The sequence below is a fragment of the Pleurodeles waltl genome, chromosome 5 (assembly GCF_031143425.1).
Source record: "Pleurodeles waltl isolate 20211129_DDA chromosome 5, aPleWal1.hap1.20221129, whole genome shotgun sequence".
NCBI classification, from domain to species: Eukaryota; Metazoa; Chordata; class Amphibia; order Caudata; family Salamandridae; genus Pleurodeles; species Pleurodeles waltl.
In genome coordinates, this window is record NC_090444.1 from 434,329,870 (window position 1) to 434,350,320 (window position 20,451).

Genomic DNA, 20,451 nt, shown 5'->3' on the forward strand with positions numbered 1-20,451 from the left:
ATTTGCTCTCTTAAAGCGTTGTATAAAATTGCAGGAAGAAATCATTAATGTCCGCTTGAGAATATAGTGAGTCTCCTGCTGCAGAGTGTATTTAAACTATGGGTATTCCCCGTTTTGTCAGGTTGGCCAGCCAGGCCAGTAGGCGGTTGGGGCGGTCGCTCTCTACATGAGTTTTTTCTATGTAAGTCCTGTAGTCGAATGAGCGTAGCCGCTCAGTCTGTGTTGCTACTTTCTCTCTGGCCTCCAGCAATGCTACCTGCACCTCTAGATATTCATGGCATCTTTGTTCCTCCTCCCTTAGGCTGTTTTCTACATCGCTAAGCTCTTGCAATAATGGTCTCTGAATCCCCAGTACTGTTGATAACCAATATACCTGGAGCAGTACCTTAAATGCATCCCATTCTAACCCCACATTATCCGCAAAATAAGAGCAGATTTTCTCCTTAATGTCGGCCTGGAATGGTGGGTCCTCTAGTTCCTCAGGAGCTAGTCTCCAAGTGGGTATTCAAGTTAATGCTCTGTGCTAGCTGAGGTGTGTTTATACTGGGTTATGATCTTGTATGGTGCATGTGAGATATTCAATATCATGCACTTGTGGCAGTATGTTAGCACCACATAAGAAAGTGTCAAGTCGCATGTGGAGTTCATGCGTGTGAGAGAAATATTAATAGTCTCAGGTTTGGAGATATCTGTGTCCCCAGGAACCCACAAGGGACCAGTGATTTTGCCAATCTGCCAGTCCTCGGTCTATGCGATGTGTGGGAGATCCGTGCAACAGGAGGTGCGATCTGTCCAGAAGGGGGTCAGCAACACAATTAAAGCCTCCCCCGACAACTGCGTCATGCATTAGGAAAGAAGACAGTCATGTCAATAGCACTGCCAGGAATGGAAGCTGGTCTGTATTTGGCCCATATACATTTATGATGTTAATGTCTCTTCAATTAAGTTTACCAGAGATTGTCTCATATCTGCCCTCTGAATCCATAATAGGGTTGTAATCTTGATATGGGACCCCCACCCTAATCCAGATCAATACACCCCTAGCAAAGGCTGAGTATGAGGTGTAGTACACTTGCCCCCCCCACCTCTGCTGGAGTGCTGCCTCCTCTTTGGACATTAGATATGTTTCCTGAAGTAGGGTTATGTGGGCACCCCAACGTTTTAGATATGAGAATATTTTATAGCTTTTTGCTAAGGAGTGTATACGCCGGACATTCCAGGAGATCAGTTTATACTTTGCTTCGGGTGCCATGTCGATGAGTAAGTCAGCTTGAGGTCCTTCCCTGCCCTGATCGCTAGTATGTCTGATAATGACACCCAACTCAGAGGTGCTGTAATAATCAGTGCTCTAAATCCCACTGTGAACAATAATTCCCAACTCCCATTCACGGATAAGAAGCAAAACCCCTCCCATCCAAACCTAGATGTAACAAAGTTACTCAAAACTCTCTTGTAAGGAGACTTGGCATAGTGGTGCCCTCAGCCAGGCGAGCATGCAGCCATCTGACCTTCAATGTAGTTGGAATGTGATGTGCAGTGGTAGGGTAGAACAGACTATGAATTGTCCCGAATATTATTGTTTGAGGATTGACACCTCGAGTCAAGCACCCTTCCCTCCAGCTTGCAGGCCCCCAACATTATTAGATTTGCCTTACGATTACTCATCTGCTCTCCCAGCAGTTACCACTGGTAGGATGTCACTTGAGTGTACTGAGTCCAAAGATCCAGGGTCCGAGTCGGATTCTTCTACTTCTTCTTCAGGCTGCTTGGATGGTGTAGCTAGGACAGTACTGGAACCACTCAGAAATGCCACTGCTTGGACTACTCTCTGCCTTTTACTTTGCTTTTCTGTAAGCATTGGTTCCATTGATTACCTCAGGGGCTTTATCCGGCGGGATTGAGGCGACAGCCTGGGGGGCTCACCCGGTCCACCCCACTGAGACCAGCGTTTGGTTGCAATTCAATCCATGACCAAATTTCCTGTGGAGTCAGGAAAAACTGAGACCCCTCCGGGGTAATCATCCTTAGTCGTGCCGGGAATTGCATGGAATATGATGTTTCCATTTCCTGTAGCCTCTTCTTTGATTCTACAAAGGCTGCCCTCTGCCACTGGACCGCTCAGGAGAAGTCAGGAAAAATCAGTATTTTGCTGTCTCCAGGGTGATGGTGCCCAGCTGTCTTGCTTGTTTTAAGATGTGGTCTCAGACCTTGTAAAACAGCAGCTGGGTTACCACAGGCCTCAGTGGCATTCTCTCTAGTGCGAAAAAGGCAGAGAGGCCCGTTGGAGCCACCTTCATATGCAACCAGTTTTCTAAGAATGAGACCATGTTGTTTCCCTCCAGGTGCTCAGGGAGCCCAACTATCCGGATATTATTACGCCGCATACTATTTTCTGCATCATCAGCTTTGGACTCCAGTGCTTTGATGCGCACTTCCTGTGCAGCAAGCTGTGCATGGGCAGCGGACAGCGCCGGGGGGACCTCCGCCAATCCTTTCTCATTAGTGGTGACCCTTTCAGCTAGTCACCTATGGTAGTCGCGCAGAAGGCCTAGGTCCAAGCTCAGAGAGTCTATTTTCGTTTCTAGGGCTTCACACGAGGCTGTGATAGCTTATAGTATGTCCTGCAGCGATAGGGGAGGTGCAGAGCTCTCAGTTTCAGCAGATGCGGTTTCTAGTGGCGCCCCGCTGGCTGATCCACTGCGGGACATTCCACCAATTTCTATTACGCGCTTGTGGGAGTACATTCCCATGTTCGTGTGCAGCCAGTGAATCAGGGGAAGTGATCTATACTCCCAGCAGACCACTATTCCCCAGATGATAGTCTGCGTTTCTTATTGTGGAGTGGGCCTCTCTGACTGAGAGGTAGAGGGTCTCTGGTTATCCTTCAGTGGTGCATCTCCCTGGTACACTTACTTCCCAGTCTCGGTCGCGGCTCCCAGGCATCGGGTTGCGGAATAGCTTTTCAGATGGGCCCAAATTCTCTGGTCTTCAATTATGTGGGCAGGCCTGTCAGAGGGGGACTCCCTGCAACTTCAATTGCCCCTCGCAGCTTTTCAGGATCTTGGCTTCTTCTCTTCTTCTTCACCCCCAAAACCAAGGCTGTGATAGTATTATCTTGACCTTATGCACCTCTCATGGGCTTCTCATCCTCCCTCGTTTCTCACCTCTCTCCTCCTTCATAGGGAACCTGCAGGTCCTTCACAAGAAAGTTTGAGCCCGCTGTTGGCATGGCGATCAGCTCAGCAGTATTTCTGCCTGCAGCTCCTACCAATTCTCAGCGCAACATAGAATTGGTGTCAGCTCTCCTCTGCTCTTCCCCTACGAGGTGATGCGGGTGTCCTCTCCTCTGCCGGCTACCCCATCTTTCTTCCTCTGCCCCACAGCCGGTGGCCATCAACCATCCCCCTGGGCAGTTTCTCCATTATTCGAGTCCCCTAGATGCGCCCAAATTCTCTGGTCTTCAATTATGTGGGCAGGCCTGTCAGAGGGGGGCTCCCTGCAACTTCAATTGCCCCTTGCAGCTTTCTCATGCCCCCACCTTTGCTGTCCCAACGGGTAGCCAGCACTCTCTGACTTGTGCACACAGAGCTCACTGCTATGTGTTAGGGATTCTATGGCGCATCAGCACCTTTTGTATGCATCGGTGCCTAGGCAGACTGGAGGGAGGGAGTTTCTCCTTGCTACCCACACCAGACACTGCTCATTTCTCCCCTTTGCAGTCCCCGATCTAAATGGTCTCCCTCCAGCCGTCCTTCAGGCCTGCCTGCACCAGTTCCCCTTTTGGCAGTCTCGTTTCTCACGCAGTGCCTCACACAAGGGACCCCGGCCACACATTGTCTCCGGTAAGCCGGTCTAGGGAGTCGATCCGCTCATGTCAGTAGCCACCGTGGCTGCCTCAGTCTACTTTCCGGAGTGCAGCACATCTTAGATCTGTAGCGTCTCACTCATCCTGGCCCCAATCATCCACCATTTTGGGAAGGTCATCACATTCGCTGCCGGGATCCCTTGTCCCTTGGTCGCTGCACCCAAGAGGGTAGTATCTGCCTCTGCGCCACTCACTGCTTGAACATCTGAGGGGGCTTCCCTCTGTTTGATATGGTGCCCAGCCCAGAGGAAGGCCCCCATCAGTCGTCCAGCTGGCCCGACTGCATTAGGCCTCCCCTAGGCCTCCTCTTATCTCAGCACTGTATTCCGCCACTGCAGCTCGGTGCCATCACCTCTCAGTTCAGTGGGCAGTGGAGTTGGTCTACGCTGCACTGCTCATCCAATGGAGCCCTGTGAGTCCTCAGTCGCACTGATTCTGTGCGTCTGCCATTTTAGATGGGTTGCCGCTGTTGTTATGGGAGTCCTGTTCCCCCTCGGTACTCCCCAAACTGTTGACTGCAGCACCCTGGCAGACGTGCCCGGTCTTTACCGTTGTGGATTTTGTGTTTGGGGGCAATAGTGTACAGGATGTGGATCAAATTGGACCCGGCCTGCCAGAGCACTCGGGCTCCGGTCCTACACCATTCTCAGTAAGCCACGTCCCCATCCTACTTTGACTTCTTGTGTTTCTTTATAGATTTACCTGAAGACTTAGAGTGCGATGAAGAGTGGCCTCTCGAGTGGCTCCGACAAGTCCAGGAACAAGATCAGAAATGAACTTTGGATGCAGACTATGACATGAAGCAGCCCTGACATGGAGTCTTCTTATGCTTGGCAATGTAGAGTTTCACCTCGCATTCTCTGATGGCTTTTGTGTTCTTTGACGTGCAGTCAGTGCAGGCCTTAGAGTCGTGGCTCAATCTAAGGGACCACAAGTAAACCTGGTGGTGATCCATCACAAACATTTGTTTGTGATAGTCTCTACAGGACTTAAAGCCTGTAGTTCTGGGAAGTGAGATCCCTTGCACACTGGAAAATATCAAGGACACGAGCCCCAAATCTGTGTCTGGTGGTGTGGGAAGAAAGAACTGATGTCAGCTCTCAGGAGCGGCGCCTTTACATGTCATTTCCAGAACAATGTTAGTGCGGAACCACAAGGCGCCATCTTCTGGTGCACAGAGGCACTACTGAAAAGTTCCTGGATCCAGTCTGATGCCTGAGGAATATTCAAAAGTTCAGCAATATTAGGCTAGAAGTCTCTATCAGACAGGAGAAAGCAGGAACCTACAAGAATGAGATAAATGGGCAGGGAGTGTCTGGTAGTTGATTAAAGAGGCATGAGGTGGATTGAAGACTATGAAGCCTCGGTCTTGGGTGAGCCAACATTTAATTCTGAGCAGGGCTTTGGGCACGAGCACTTATAATTTTACAAACTAAGCACTGGTGGTGGGAGGTATTGTTTTTAGCTGAATAGAGCCGAGAATCACAGCATCAGATGTGCATTCTAGTTGGATGTCTCCAGACCAGAACAGTGTACAAAAGGAGTCAAAGTGTTGCTCTCTTGCAAATGTTAGAGAAACCTGATAACAGCTTTACAAAGTATTTCACAAACCAGGCTTTGGTCCAGTTTATTTTAGACTGGAACTAAGACACACTGCGCATAGAAGGAACTGATGTAGAACAGGGTTTTGTCATTTAATTGCCTGTTTAGAAATTGCAAATAAACACAAATGATGAACAGAATGCAGAGCCAATCAAACACTCACCCCCAAGTCACAGATCTGGGTTTAATCCATTGTTCTTTTGCTCACCATGCCACCCCACTTTGGACCCAGCCATATGCAAATCAGTCTTGAACCTGTTCCTCGTGGGAACAGTCCAGCCCGAACTGCCAGGCCAGATCCTCCCTAGACCAGAAACAAGCATCCTGGGACCTTTTTCAGCCAGGCTAGCTTGAATCCAGTGACACAGTGAGCAAGGGACCCACGTCTGAGCATACCTGGCGCCCTTTGTTTAGAAATTGCAGCATAGAAGTGACGCCATGGGAGATATTTTCAAGCTGCTAAAAAGAAAAGAAACAGGATGATGAATCATAAAATTCAGGCTGGTTTTAAGAAAAGGAGAGAGCCAGAGCCAGTTGAATACGGAATATGGCATAACCCAAGGGACAGGTATAGGTAAAGGCAATGTGCAGAGCTCAGAGGTGTGTGTACTCAGTATTGATATAAACCAACCACAAGGGGAGAAAATGCATATTACACATGGAGGTGATGAGGAAACAGTGGACGTGCACAATAAAAAATATGTGATTAAACACACAGAATCTTACAGAACTACAGAAAAACGTTTGACTGCAAAACCAAATGTTAAGTGATATGGAAGATCGCTCACTGTACAACAAAGATAACCTTTTGGTAATGGCAGTAGGATACTGAACGTTGAAATTATATGTAAAACAACTTACCATGATGCTGTTTGTGGAACATCCAAAACTCTCAAGGATCGACCTGGACAAAAAACCTCTACTAAGCGTTCACGCAGACCAATGATAGTTGAGTTCTTTGGTTCACGGATAGGACCAATGTTTAACAGACAGACGTCTATTTGACTTAAGAGCAGCAAGTTATTCTGGCTTTTCTCCATAAACTTTACCAGTCAGTAAGGAATATGGTGGATGAAAACATCATATGCCTTAGCGCACTATGCTCTCTTAAATGCAGACTTTAAGTTGAGAAGACAATTCTCCATTGACCCTAAACAAGTGATTTAATACCTCGGGGATAGGTGAACAGTATGAATGTCAGGAAACCTGTCAGGGGTCAGCACAAAATTCGTTAAGTCAATTTAACACTGAATGGAGTATTGTGTTTCCAAGCCGTAATTCTGATTGACTGTAAAGAGAAAATAAAAATAAAAATACAGTGTATAACAGAAATTTACAGACACATACCGAATCAATTTGAAGGTAATGGGGATTATTTTGTTTTCTAGGTGGGTCTAGAGAGGGGATGAACAACTGTGAGTACAATGCATGCCAGTCTTCCAAGGTTGACTTCACACTGTCAACCCCAATCACCGGAAGGGCCCACAAATACTGATGGTTACCTTCTTGTGGCTCACTAGAGAGTTTGTTCATAGGAGCAGGTATTCCAGCTTATATTGGGAAAGACTGTTCGTTTGTGATCTAAAGGAGGTGCAGTTCCTAATCTGTGGATTCGGAAATGGGGATTGGAAGGGTAAAGACACTGACAACTGTTACAATTACCAGCAAAACTGAGTTATACCAGAAATTCCTCACACTGGTTGGAGGAATAGTGATGTGCACAGACATGACTAATGCGCAGCGAGATCATTTCGGCTATGCGGAACCTGGTAGGCTCGTCCCTAACTTTTAGGAGCATTAACAACCCTGCTAAACCGTAGTGCTTATCTGGTTTCTGTAACAGGTTCAAGTGTAAATGTTATCTTTTAGGTGGCAAAAGATGAACAGTCAAAGCCAAGCATTAGGTCTTGGCAATTTTATCAATGCTTTTAACCCTGTACTGGCACAATAGTCAGCTGCATTCTCTCAAGAGGTACTCAAACAAGTAATTCTTCCTAACTCAATATGGGTAGCTAAATAAGTATCCTGCTTAAGACTGGGAGGAACCATTCCTAAAGCACACTACGAAAGCCCTGTTCGTACATAATATGATTATTTGGGTCAAAATGTGCTGAAATAATCCTAAGAAGTTGATGAAAGGTGGGAGACACCTGGCTCATCTTAGGAGGAAGCACCACACACATTCTTTAGATCTGCATGCATGGTCACAAATATTGGTGGACAGAATAGAGAAAAAAGGTCATCTTTTCATTACATGCTCAAAAAGCATCTGACTTCTTTAGTTCATCCTAGTTGTACAAAATAATGTGACACATGGGCTTAAAGGTTCCTGGTAAAATGAGTGAATGTATTATACGAAGCCCTCCACAGAATTGTTCATGCTTTCTTTTGCATTTTTTTCAAAAGCAAACAAAAACACAAATACAAATGTTTCATTTTGCAAACCATTGTCGCATTATCTTTCTCCGTTAGTCCTCCTCTAGAACATATTTTGCAGTACATGGCTGTTCTTTACAAGGTCCTTTCATTAGTTGTGGGTTACCTCTTCAGCACACAGGGTTTAGCATATAACAAGTGTGCCTCTCTATACTTTCATAGTCTGAGCAGTTTCCCTATTTTGTGCCATATGGCAGCTTTCCAGAGAACTGAAGCATCACATCTATCCATATCATCAGGATTTTTGCCACCTGTAGTTTTTTTATGTGTGTTTCCTCTGCTAGCACCAACTCCACCTTATCTCTTCCCCACAAAATAACGCTGGGGTGCTGTTTACCCTCCCAACCAATAGCAATGCATTTCTTTGCCAACAACAAAAGTCACCTATAAGAACTTATATTTTATATATATTTTCTTGTGTTTTGGTCAAGCAATAATATAGCCTTTTAGCCCACTGCCGAGGTCAATACCAGTTGTTAAAAGCCCTGAACCCGAGCAGCAAGGGTTTATAATGAGGGAGAGGGCCTTTAACAAGTAGTATAGCCGGAGGCATAAGGGCTGCACAGCTATTAGCACATTTCACCCACTAAGGGTAGAATGTTCTAAATTAAAAATGGAGAAATATGAATATGTTTGGAAAGTTGAAGCTCCGGGCTTATACCAGTGATTATAAGCCCAGAGCTACTCCATTGTCATTAGTGGAGCTTTCAACATTCAACATTCCATTTTTCTTACATAGCCTTGTAGCCCACCGTACCAGGCTATACCAGCCATTAAAGGCCTGAGGCGAACACAAGGGTCTTTAACAAGGGAGCAGGACTTTAATGCCGGTATAGCCCAACGACTAAGGGCTATAAGGCTACTAGAACATTCCACCACTAGAGGGCAGAATGTTCCAATAAATAAAACAAAAATCTTGCCTGTAAACAAATCTCCTGTGTCATGCTCTCATGAACATCTAGCTTTCAATGCGATCTAACTTCAGGGCTTCATATATTAGAGAAACCAGATGACACCCTATAGACAACCAGATACTAAACAAATAGGTACACTGTTCCGAGGGAACTCAATGGTGCCCTGGTAATTACCACAGGTCAACTAGGCACTCCATCAATAGAAGCAGGAGCCCTCACACACCCCAATGGGTGTTGTGTCTCCTCATTAGGCCTGCGCTGCAATGCCCAATAGGCCCCTCCAGGTTGCTCTTTGCCTGAGATCTAACTAAGAACTTTTTCCAGTTTGAAAATCAATTATGCCATCAAACATGTGGCATATCCATGGAGAGTACCTTCGCCCCTAGTTTGGCTTGTCTCTACATGTTCCATTTTGAACAACAGTTCATCCTCAATGGTGACAACCCTTTTGCACATAACATCAGATTATGGCGCCACTATATTGAAGACATTTTGATCGTATAGCATGGGAATATACAGGAGGTTAAACCCTTTGTCAGTTGGATCAATAGCCTGGACCCCTACCTGAAATTGACAGCAACCGGTTCTGATAAAGAAATCTCCTTTTTAGACCTCCTGCTCACCATTGATCAAGGCAATTTGGTTACTAGAACCTTCCAGAAGAGAACAGACCGCAATAGCCTGCTCCTGTATGACAGCCATCACCCATGGGCACTGCGGGACAACTTACCCTACAGTCAATTTCCGAGACTTAGACGTAAATGCAGCGACAGTTCCACTTTTGAGAGTCAAGCTGATGATCTTACCCAGAAGTTCCTCAAGCGACACTATCCACGACAAATTGTTAACTCTGCTAGAAAGCAAGCTTGGAATAACCATCAGGAACCTCTGTTGGCTATTTATCCAAAATAAACAGAAACACGCCTGATGTGCATTTCTACTTTCACACCGTTATGAGGTAAAAAAGATTATTAACAGACGTTGGTCCAGTCTTATGAGCGGGGAGAGGAAATTAAAAAAAAACCTATTTGCGTTCAAAGAACCAAAAACATCAAAGATTTAGTGGTTCACACCTGCCTGAAATTTGTTCAACCCTAAACCACACAGAAGAGACTGTAGCAGCTTCCACCTGTGCAAGGTCAGCACCCTTGGGGTAATTGTAGCATTTGCCACCTCACTAGGAGAGTGGACTTCGTAGACCTACAACCAAGAGGGAGATGGCAACTCAGAATACACACAAATTGCAACACTCGTAACTGGTTTTACCTGGTAACATGCCCTTGTGATCTACATGATATAGGGATGACGACTAGGCTGGTGAAGACCAGGATTAATTAACACCGTAGCAATATCAGATGTGCATGGTCCACAACCAAGCTCAGTACTCACTTTATTGATAAAGAACATACCCCCGATGACTTATGGTGGATTGTTCTTGATGCACTCACCGACCCTGTAACTACCTCACAACACCTACTTGAAAAGGAGCAACGATCGGTGTTCAAACTTAAAACGTGTGTGACCGGACTGAACGATGACACAATGGTCCTGTTTTTTCTCACAAAATTGTATGGTGGCCATTCTACCTGCATCAGTATAGTTGCAGGGAGGCAATGTTGGGCGTTTACATCTAGAACTCATGTGACTGGACTAAATTATGTTATATAAAGGTCCAACCTTTTCTCATTAATTACAAAGTGATTTATAATATCAATATTAATATTATCCACCTACATCTTACAAACTCTGTCACTAATACCCTTATCGAAGTGATACTAGGCCTTCTCATTTATTCCTGCCGTGATAACAATTTGTACTTTATATAACATGCTCCCCGTGACCCCCGTATAAGTAATCCTTCCTGTTTCCATAACAAGGTATGTCATGGACTAGCATAGGATGCGGTCCAGGTAGACTCTATGGCTTAATTGCAGGACCGCTGCGTTTTGACAATATCATTTTAATTTATAACATTATTTTTTAGTGAGGTGTGCATCCTATGGTCATGCATTCAGCATATGTTTTTATTACTGCGCGTGTGCATCCTATGGTCATGCATTCAGCATATGTTTTTATTACTGCGCCCTACCGCATACGATATTGCGAGGCCCTCTATGGAATGCGATTTAGCTGCACCATGGGGCCGGACTTTAATGACCAATAGGCAACATTGACATAAATATGACAATCTGCATCACTCGTCTACTTCCGGGTTTGCGGCCGCCGGGTAGATCACGAAGGATGGACTTCGCGTGCCAAATGTGAGTAGGAGCCTTTGGACTGATACTACCCTCTCTCTCTTCTTTTCTTCTCTCTAACTTGATTAACAGCGCCACTGAGATATTAAAGGGAGGACCGGTCAGTGCATTGAGCTCCTCAGTGTGTGGCACACACTATTCTTGACTGCAACGCACAAGTTTGATTTGACCCATTTTTATGTGGGGTATTGTATGTCTGGCGGTTCCTCATATGAGTTTCTCTTGAGAAGGTACATGACCTCCAATAACACCTTACTGACTAGGCTTGCAATAACCAACAATATATCTATTACGAGGAGAAACTGAGTTTCGCCACCATAATATCAGCATTTGTATTTATTGGTTAGTTACTGCCCTAAGAAGACCCGCCCATCAACTGTCTACATTTCGCACCCCAGTACTAAATTCCCCTTAGATATCACCAGAGAGAAATTTCCTCCATCCATGGGGTATAGTGGGGGGGTGCCTGGATATGCCCACAAGAATACTTAGAGATTTTCCCAAACAAACCTCATTTGATTGTGATAGGAACAGAACTCTGGTGTTTGAATAACCTGCCCATGAAGTATTTTTATATACTACTCAGTAGGGCTAACAGACACATTTCTTTAGTCTCCCTTCCATCCCTCCCACTAAAACTTTATGTGTAACCTAGAATGATTACTTCTGTCGCAACACTTACATGCTCTTAAGTATTGAACCCAGTGATTGCTGATGTATTCATCAATTCACTAAGTTGATAGGCCTCTTTTATCATGCATTTGTACATTATGAAACATGTTCTGTATATGTATTTCATTCTTGAGCTTTTGTCTATTATAGTTATGCGGTAATCCCACGGCTCGCATATTCCCAAGGGTCCTTTCCTTAATATAGGAGGGTAAGGCATGAAGGTTTTTTCTTTATATATATATATATACATATATATATATATATAGATAGATATAGATATATGTAGATATACATCTATATATATGTATATATATATATATATATATATATATATATATATATATATATATATGTGTGTGTGTGTGTGTGTGTGTGTATTCCTCCTAGGTGCATTGATACTTACTTTCGCACACAGTTTTTGCGGGAGATGTGACACCTGTTCACATTGCGTGTGCATGCGATCACTGAGTACTTGGGCACCTTATGGCTATACTGGACATTGATATTCTATATTATGTCATCGCATTTTCTTTTTTCTTTTCTCATGTCAACCTTATAATAGGGCTTCTAGACTCTTCTGTAAGTCCTTTTTCAATATAATTTTCAATATTTTTACACACTATGGATACACTTAAAGGTTTATCAAGTGAAGTCTAGGATTTTTTTGTTAATTTTCGGTCCTGAAGAAATGCCAACTGATCCTTAGGTGACAACACAGGCATGCAACATGTCAACCATCACTGAAGGGTAAGGGTTTCATTTCCTCTTTCATTTTCCAGTTGAGTGAGGGAACATTATTTCCTTGGCCACTCCCTTTGTTTTTAACCTTGACCTAGACCCTATAGGGACAATGCCCGTCGGGCATTGCAGCGCCCAATGATGAAGCATGACACCCACTGGGGTGTGTGAGGGATCCTGCTTCTATTAATGGAAGTGCCTAGTTGAATTGTGGTAATTACCAGAGCACCGTGGAGTTCCCTTGGAACGCTGCACCTATTTGTTTTGTATCTGACTACTGGGAGACTGTGCACTGGACTGATTAATTCTCCCAGTCCCATATTGTATATAGTATCCCATAGACAACCTTAAAATTTCTTCTGGAGTAAACAATGGGGGAGGCACATTAAAGATATCTCTTTCTGTACCAGGCAACTTAGCGTACTGAAGAGATTGTCCCAGACCTGCTCCAAACGAGTCCGATACCTCCTGAAAGGTGATTAATGTTTTCCCATGTTATAGATCTCCATACAACTAGCACCCTCCCCACATTGACTGTCATATCCCTTCAAATACATAGAAATGGTGGTAGATGTCATGTATTTAATTCTCCAGCAAAGAATGACCATTTAACAACCCTGGTAGCTATCTTTTCCCAATTTCTTGCAGTCTGCTGCACAACATAAGGGTATGCACCATCCACCCTGCTGCCCCTCATGAGTAACTCAGACAGACAGCCACGTCTCTCTCACTTTTCCCAATTATCGCCCTCAGTTAGCCACTTAGGAGCATGTTGAATATGGGTCACCTAACACTACAGCTCTGTGCTTCGAGGAACCAGCCCACCCCACCTGATTTATTTTTAATATGCCCAGCACTACCCTAATTCGCTTACCAACCCCAACGAGGGACACAAACAGGCTATTCAGCTGTTTAAAACCACTGAGTCTTCAGCTGCATAAAGCTTTTTGTATATTATACAGACACTACAGGAGGAGGCCAATTTTTCAATGGCCACCCTACCCACGATACAAAGGGGAAGCGTGTTCCAAAACCATATGGAAGATCTTAGACCATCCAGTACTCTTCCCATATTGGATGTGTATTGTTTATCAGCAGTCGAGAAAACTATAAGTCCTAGATACTGAAACCAAACCACCTCCCATTGTAACATCAAGTCAGGCAGCTGTTCCTTCGTACACTGTGTCAGTGTCCCCAAGGAAAAAAGTATGGTCTTACACTTATTGACCCTGAGGCTGGCTACCTCACTAAAACTCGCCAAGTACCACATCAACTGTGGGGACAAAACCCTGGGCAGTCTGAGATACAAAATGCGTCTTTTATCTACAATAACACTGACTAAACATGTTTAATTTATTCTAATCCCCAAGGTATGCAGGTTCAAGGGCCTAAGCAAAGAGCAATGGCGAAAGCGGACACCCTTATTGCATTCTACGCTCATTATTCCAACTGTCTGAAACAGTTCTACTGGCTCCAACCCTTGCTCTGAGATACTAATAAAGTAATTAGACCCAGACAAAGAGCACTGATCCGAATCCCATCCCTTGGAGAACTTCCATTAAGTAGGCCTAACTTAAGGTGTTAAAAGCTTTCTCCAAGTCTATTACGATCATAGAAAGCTCTTTATCACTGTCTATGACCCAATGCAGCATATGGGTGAATCTCTGAATGTTCATGACCGTGCTGAGGCCTGGGATGAACCCACATTAATCAACATGAACCAACTGTCCTATCACCTGCCACAACTTATTGGCCAGGATCATACACAAAAACGTAGGCCCTCATTACAACCCTGGCAGTCGGTGTTAAAGCGGCGGTAATACAGCCAACAGGCTGGCAGTAAAAAAAATGGGATCACGACCTTAGCGGAAACCACCAAAACATACAACCACTTTAACACTCCGACCGCCACGGCAGTAGCAACAAACACCACAGCGGTAATCGCCAACAGCCAGACGGAAGACAATGTACTGCCCACCCCGTCACAACCCGCCCATCCGCCAGCTTTTCTGGGGCGGTACCAACGCCATCAAAAGCACGGTGGAAACAGTACTAGGAAGGGAAACCACTCACCTCTCGACACTCAACGAAGAACCAGGACGCCATGGAACCCGAGCTGCAGGTCCTCCCCATGCTGGTCTACCTTCTCATCTACCAGGAGTACAAACGGCGGCGGCAACGACGACGGTGAGTACTGCACCTAGGAGACAGGGGAGGGGGGGAGGAAAAAGAGAGTGACACACACACGCAACACGCCCCCCTCCACCCTCACCCTCACCTACAACACCATACACACAAACACATGCATCAACATTACATTTACACCCCAAAACCCCCTGGAAGATGGCAAGGACAAAAGGAATAGAGTCAAGTCAGTGATATATTAGAAATAGTCATATATACGTAAGAATTTCTAAAACAGTATTTACAAAAATATACACTATGTACATAAGGCGGTACATTGTCCACTGCAAATGACCGTGGGCCACTGGGCCAAAACTCATAGGCCAAGCCCACACTTGACTCCTGCCTCAATATGGAGAGAACACTGCAGGGGCATCAGGTTGAAAACACACAGGCACCTCAGGGGGAGGGTGAAGTGGGGTGCACCTCAGCTGGAAGATGGGACAACACCACTGCTCTTGGAGGAGGCTCCATGCCCACAGCGATGTCCTGGGGAGTGCAAGGCCACAGTCTCTCAAGTGGGTGGTTTGCCCACTGCTTGGTCCTGGGGAGTGCAAAGCCACAGTCTCTCTAGTGGGTGGTTTGCCCACTGCTTGGTCCTGGGGAGTGCAAGGCCACAGTGTCTCAAGTGGGTGGTTTGCCCACTGCTTGGTCCTGGTGACTGCAAAGCCACAGTCTCTCTAGTGGGTGGTTTTCCCACCTCTTGGTCCTGGGGAGTGCAAGGCCACAGTCTCTCAAGTGGGTGGTTTGCCCACTGCTTGGTCCTGGGGAGTGAAAAGCCACAGTCTCTCAAGTGGGTGGTTTGCCCACTGCTTGGTCCTGGGGAGTGCAAGGCCACAGTCTCTCAAGTGGGTGGTTTGCCCACTGCTTGCTCCTGGGGAGTGCAAGGCCACAGTCTCTCAAGTGGATGTCTTCTTCCACTGGTTTTGGAGGGGGCTTGGTGCCCAGTGTGCTTCATCCTGCCAAGGAGAGGGTCAGTGGATGCATTTCTCCACTGGTTCTGGAAGGGGCTTTGTGCCCAGTGTGCTTCATCCTGCCAAGGATAGGGTGAGTGGATGCCTTCTTCCACTGGTTCTGGAGGGGGCTTAGTGCCCAGTGTGCTTCATCCTGCCAAGGATAGGGTGAGTGGATGCCTTCTTCCACCGGTTCTGGAGGGGGCTTGGTGCCCAGTGTGCTTTATCCTGCCAAGGATAGGGTGAGTGGATGCCTTCTTCCACTGTTTCTGGAGGGGGCTTGGTGCCCGGTGTGCTTCATCCTGCCAAGGATAGGGTGAGTGGATGCATTTCCCCACTGGTTCTGGAGGGGGCTTTGTGCCCAGTGTGCCTCATCCTGCCAAGAATAGGGTGAGTGGATGCATTTCTCCACTGGTTCTGGAGGGGGCTTTGTGCCCAGTGTGCTTCATCCTGGTAAGGAGGGGCTGAGTGGATGGCTTCTTCGACTGGTTCTGGAGGGGGCTCTGTGCCCAGTGATGCAACACTTGGGGTGTGGCAGTTCACAGTCCCTCACCTGGGTGTCTGAGGTACGAGATTTGTTGGGACCAGGTTGCACGATAGTCCATGGAGGCAGGGCTAGACTGCATCCGGCGATGGCTACAGCTGCAAACTGGTGGTAGTGCCGGGGCTGGTGGGGGTGCTGCCACTTGTGGAGGGAGGCTCCAGCCCTTTTCCTGCAGCCTCCGACAGCTGCCAATGGGGCTGCTGCTGCTGCAAGTGGTGCTCCTGTCGGCGGTGCAGGTGGCGGTGCTTGCGGTGGGGCCTGGGGTGGTGCTAGCGGTGGTGCAGGTGGCGGTGCTGGCCGTGGTGCAGGTGCTGGTGCTGCCAGTAGTGGAGGGAGGCTCCAACCCTTCTCCTGCAGCCTCGGACGGCTGCCCACTGGGGCTGCTGCTGACAGTAGTGGTGCTTGCGGCGGTGCAGGTGGCGTGGCTTGCGGCGGTGCTAGAGGCGGGCTGCTGGCGGTGCTGGCCGCGGTGCAGGTGGCGGTGCTGGCGGTTGTGCTGGTCCACACCAGGCCTTCACCTGCAGCCTCGGACGGCTGAAGTGCCTTGGCTGGTTTTTTCCACCCCTTCCTCACCTTGGCAGATGGTGGTGTGACCTTGGGTCTGGCAGCTCAAGTCTTCCCCTTGCTGGATCCTGTCCCCCTCTTCACCTTGCCAGGTGGCGGAATGGCTTTGGCCTTGGCAGGGGTTGGTGGTACACTGGCTGGGCTGACGGGTGCCCCCTTTGAGCCTTTGATAGCTGCAGGAACCACAGCGGATGACGATTTGGTGGCTGAGGTGATGGGCTGGGTTCTGGCTACCCTGGCCCGAGGGGAAGGACTGGGGATGGGGGGAAGAGGTCAATGTTTGCCCGGAAAAGCTTCTTAGGGACACTGGGCGGGAAGAGGGAAAGAGTTTGGGAGTGGAGGAAGAGGGAGTGGTTGTAGGAGGTGTCTGTCTGCTGGGTTTGGGTGCAAGTGCATGGTCTGGATGCTGTTGTAAGGTGGATGGTTGTTGGGTGGGTGGGTGCTTGCGTTTGTGTACTTTTTTGAAGGAGGGGTCACAGACACACTGGGAGAGGACACAGGGGACGTGTGCATGGATGTGGGGGTGGTGACTGCCAGTGAGGGGTGTGTTGTGATGGGCGTGCTGGTGACGGAGGTAGTGGATGAGGATGTAGTGCATGCATGTGTGAGTGGAGACGCTACTGGTTGGGAGGTGGACAACGAGGAGGAGGGGGACACAGTGGAGGCAGTGGATGTTGGTGTGTCTGCAAAGGAGATGGTGCTTGTGTGAGTGCCTGTGAGATGAAGTGTGGTGCTTGTGTTTGCCTGAGCCACTTTTGTGTGGTGATTTGGGTGAATGCTGGTCTGAAGCTGTGCTTGGGATAGGTTGAGGTTGAGGGGATTGGGACTGGGTAGAGGAAGTTGGAGGAGGGAGGCTAGAGACAGGGACAATGGCTGCCATCAGTGCTGAGGCCAGCGCCTGAAACGCTCTCTGTTGGGCCGCCACACCAGAGTAAATGCCCTCCAGGTATGCATTTGTTTGTTGCAAATGCCTCTCGACACCCTGGATGGCATTCAGTATGGTTGACTGCCCAACAGTGAGGGATCTCAGGAGGTCAATAGCCTCCTCACTGAGGGCAGCAGGGCTGACTGGGGCAGGGCCTGAGGTGCCTGGGGCGAAGGAGATGCCCATCCTCCTGGGTGATTGGGCACAGGAAACACGCTGAGGGGCTGCTGGGAGGGCGGTGCTGGTAGGGGGGGTATCGGCTGTACCTGTTGTTGGGGTGGGCACAGAGGTGTCCGCCACCGCCAGGGACCTTCCATCGGAGGAGGAGTCGTTGTCTGTGGTGTCCTCTCCTGTCCCCGTCATGGTGCTCCCCTCGCTCTCTGTTCCTCTGGTGCCCTCACCGTCAGTGGATTCGGCCTCCAGGCCCATTTGGGATGCACCTCCCTCCATCGCTGGTGCCTCTGCTCCTCCACCAGATGATGGTAACGCACACAAGGACAGGGTGACAAAACAAAAAGGGGGGGAGAGACAGTGGATACACTTGGTCAATGCCAGCAACAACACTACCGTTGGCGTACACAACTCAAAGGGAGCAGCTCTATGCACTGGGCCATGCACTACCAGTTAGTAAGATAGTCACCAGCCCATGGGGTACAATGCCTAACGCCATTAGCTGCACACCTGAAACCCACAGGACCCTGCCCAGTAGTACATGAACAGTAACACTATTGGGGTGGAGTGCTTCAGAGCCTGCCCAACAAGGGACCTATCCTGACATGTTCGCCCTGGCCTAGGGGCACCCACAGCCCACATCACCCACCCAGGTAAACCTTAACACGCGCACAGTCATTAATCTGAATATCTACTCACCCCCTTGTGGCTGCTGTGATGCCTTCAAGCGCCCATCCAACTCTGGATAGGCCACCGCCAGGATGCAGAACATCAGGGGGGTCAGGGTACGACGGGCACCCCTACCTCGTTGGGAGGCCAGCCCCAGCTGGGCCTCCGCCGTCTTCCTTGCCCAGCGGTGCAGGTCCTCCCACCATTTGGGGCAGTGGGTGATCTGCCTGTCAAAGACCCCCAGAGTCCGCACCTCGTTGGCTATGGCACGCCAAATACCCTTTTTCTGATGGGCGCTGACGGGCATGGAAATAACAGCAAAAAAGGGCATTAGTTAACCATCCAGGCCGTCACACTCATGGCCCACCAGATCCCTCCCATCCCCTGACGCACATACATTGACCACCATACATGCATCACCCTGGCCAGGATGGCTTAGCCCCCCCTACATGTGGCTTACACACACAGCAATCCATACATTCATGGCCCAGGCATCATGCTCACAGTGTACTCACCTGTTTGTCTGGAGGACCGTAGAGTAACGTGTACTGGGGTAGGACCCCATCCACCAGTTTCTCCAACTCCTCCACAGTGAAGGCGGGGCCCTTTCCCCAGACACATGAGTCATTGTTGCTTCCAGACTCAGGGCACAGCAGCACTTGCAGTGTAGGTCCTCTCCTGTTGAAGGTCAGGTAGCAAGTGAGTGAACAGACATAAAATGGCGGTCACGTCCGCGGCGGTGCGTACCGTCACCACCGGCGTACATCGCCATTGGCTCCTGGAACCCATAGGGCCCAATGTTAACCAATGCGAAGATGCGCGGCGCAACAGCGCACAACGCCAGCAGAATTACCTCATTTCCACTTGTCATCCTCACAGGTCAGGCAGCCGCCATTTCAGGGGGGCACAGGTCATGGCACCTAACTGCATCACAGCAGACATTAGCACATCAACTGACTCTCATATTCACATACAGGTTCTGTAAAGTAAAAGATGCATCATTATTTCAATTGATGTGTGAATAAGACCCTCTGCTCACCGTTTTCCTCCATAGGCTTCTGCCGCTGAGGATGAATATGAGATGGCGACATCCTCCGGTGTACAGACCCCTGGTGGACCCTGCGACTATAGAGGACAGACACATTATCCTAACCTACAGACTTGATCGGGCCACAATCCAAGAACTGCGTGCCCAATTGGAGCCAGACCTGATGTCAGCTATCCGCCAGCCCACAGGTATCCCCCCTCTAGTGCAGGTCCTGTCAGTGCTCCATTTCATGGCAAGTGGTTCCTTCCAAACAACAGTGGCCATGGCATCAGGGATGTCTCAGCCAATGTTCTCAAACGTGTTGACCAGAGTGTTGTCAGCCCTGCTGAAACACATGCGCAGCTACATTGCATTCCCCCAGGTGGAGGATTTGGCCACAGTGAAAGCTGATTTTTATGCCCTGGGACATATCCCCAACATCAATGCCATAGATGGTACACATGTAGCATTTGTCCCACCCTGGAGAAATGAACAAGTGTTCAGGATTAGAAAAAGCTATCACTCTATGAATGTGCAGATGGTGTGTTTGGCGGAGCAGTACATCTCCCATGTGAATGGCAAGTTTCCTGGCTCTGTGCATGACACCTTTATCTTGAGGAATAGCAGCATCCCATATGTGATGGGCCAACTCCAGAGGCACCAGGTGTGGCTAATAGGTGAGCCCAAGGTCACCACCCAGTATAAGTTTGTGTCTGGGTATGTGGTTGTCCCTAAGGGTTAGTGTGTGTCTAACAGGTATCTCTCGATATTTGCAGGTGACTCTGGTTACCCCAACCTCTCATGGCTACTGATCCCAGTGAGGAATGCCAGGACAAGGGCAGAGGAATGTTACAATGAGGCACATGGGGGAACAAGGGGGATCATTAAACGAACCTTTGACCTCCTGAAGGCCATGTTCCGATGCCTCC